The sequence below is a fragment of the Schistocerca serialis genome, chromosome 6 (assembly GCF_023864345.2).
Source record: "Schistocerca serialis cubense isolate TAMUIC-IGC-003099 chromosome 6, iqSchSeri2.2, whole genome shotgun sequence".
NCBI classification, from domain to species: Eukaryota; Metazoa; Arthropoda; class Insecta; order Orthoptera; family Acrididae; genus Schistocerca; species Schistocerca serialis.
This window is the reverse complement of record NC_064643.1, coordinates 456,953,113-456,955,009: the sequence shown is the minus strand read 5'-3', so window position 1 is coordinate 456,955,009 and position 1,897 is coordinate 456,953,113. Positions and strand designations below refer to the sequence as shown.

Here is a 1,897-nt window from a genome sequence, read left to right as displayed (position 1 = left end):
ACGGACAGAGAGATAGGGAGGAGGAGATGGACAAAGACAGCAGAGTGTAGCAGAGGGATAGAGAAAGGAGTGGGAGAACATGGACAGAGAGTATGGGGTGGAATCGGTGGACAGACAGAGGGAAAGAAAGAACTTTGTTACTCGAACTGAAGTATATACACACCCGGGCGACACTGTGTACTCAGTTTTAAGATAAATAACTGAAACATCTTTTTCTTTGAAACTTCCTGGCAGATTAAAACTATGTGCCCGACCGAGACTCGAACTCGAAGCTCGCAGGAGAGCTTCTGTAAAGTTTGGAAGGTAGGAGAGGAGGTACTGGCAGAAGTAAAGCTGTGAGTACCGGGCCTGAGTCGTGCTTCGGTAGCTCAGTTGGTAGAGCACTTGCCCGCGAAAGGCAAAGGTCCCGAGTTCGAGTCTCGGTCGGGCAGACAGTTTTAATCTGCCAGGAAGTTTCATATCAGCGCACACTCCGCTGCAGAGTGAAAATCTCATTCTGGATCTTTTTCTTTATTTTTCCGAACCACCTGCACTGGCAAAATATGAGATTGAACACAGCAGGTAATGCTATTGCCAATGTCTTGTTGGAATTCCATAAATAAAATATTTCTTTTAATACTGAATTCTTGCCCCGTCGTAATCGTAAGAGTTGTAGACGTAGTTGTTTTCTGTGGGTTTATTCGACTGAATTTTTGAGTTGGCAGTTGATGCGAAATAAGTCTGTCTCGCACCAAATTTCCAGGAGTACTAGGTCACACCCCATGCATTTCAAATCCAAATATACGTAATACTCTTTAAACCAATGGTTAACGGAATTTTGGCACTTTGAAACGGTCCGATTTTTCATTATCTCCGTTTAATCCATACCAGAATCCATAAAACTATAAATACTGTTCTTTTTTAATATCGAGATCGTTCTGAGAATATGCCTGTCAATTCTGGTCATAGCAGTAGTATAAAAAGGTTATTTTAAAAACTGAAGTTAATCTAAAAGCAGGATCGAATTTCCACGTCAGCAATTGGTAAATCTGCTAGTTGTTAGGACACAAAAGAGGTACTTCGAAAGAGAGAAACTTGAAACTATAGAAGAACACACAAAATATATAACACAAGAGACTACAGTTCAAGAACTATATGTCTAGGTAAGCTGCGCAATCAGTACGTTTCAGGCAAGAAAATGGAGAAATTGCCCTTAACAATGAACAAAATCGTAAGCTATTGGCAGCATGTTTCGAAAAGCCACTGAACTGTGGAAAACTGACCCTACTACTGCGTTTCCATCATAATAGTCCAAATGAAACTTCATATCCGTCAAACACGATTAAGTTACGTCAACCAATTGAAACTCTACAATCACCAGGTGAATATCACCTCACATCAGAAATTCTAAGAGATAGTGGAATCTGGGAGTCAGTTATAAAAGATGGAACCATATAAAATTTGAGACACAGAAACAATTCCAGGAATCATGAAGGTTGCGTTAGTTAATACACTTAACGAAAAGAGGTAACAAGACATTACATTAAATAATGATTAAACCTCAAACATATAAGAAGTTGAAAATTTAACGTAGTATTAACATTTGATGATTTTAAAAAGGCTTATGATTCGACAGAGAGAGACTCTGTTCATAAAATCATGAAGAAATTAGCTACAGACAGGAAAACTTTGGAAATAACTAAACAGACTCTTACAAACATAGTAACTAAAGATAAATTTCTTGTCAGAACTTGTAATCACCTCCAAATAATGTCAGGAGTCAGAAAAAAGACTGTCACCAAAGTCAGTCAGTTGTGAATTGTGTGCTGGAAAGAGTTATAGGAGAATGAAAAATGGAGGAAGAAGAACAAAAGTGAGTAATTTCATAAAGCTGTGTAGATCGAAGGAAAAAATTAAT

At 38.3% G+C, this 1,897-nt stretch overlaps 1 non-coding gene across 1 annotated transcript; it reads left to right on the top strand.

Moving 5' to 3' along the window:
• The first annotated feature begins 356 nt into the window (after window positions 1-356).
• On the top strand, window positions 357-431 carry Trnas-cga (transfer RNA serine (anticodon CGA)). Its single transcript has one exon. It is a non-coding gene; the product is annotated as a tRNA-Ser (tRNA).
• Window positions 432-1,897: the final 1,466 nt, after the last annotated feature.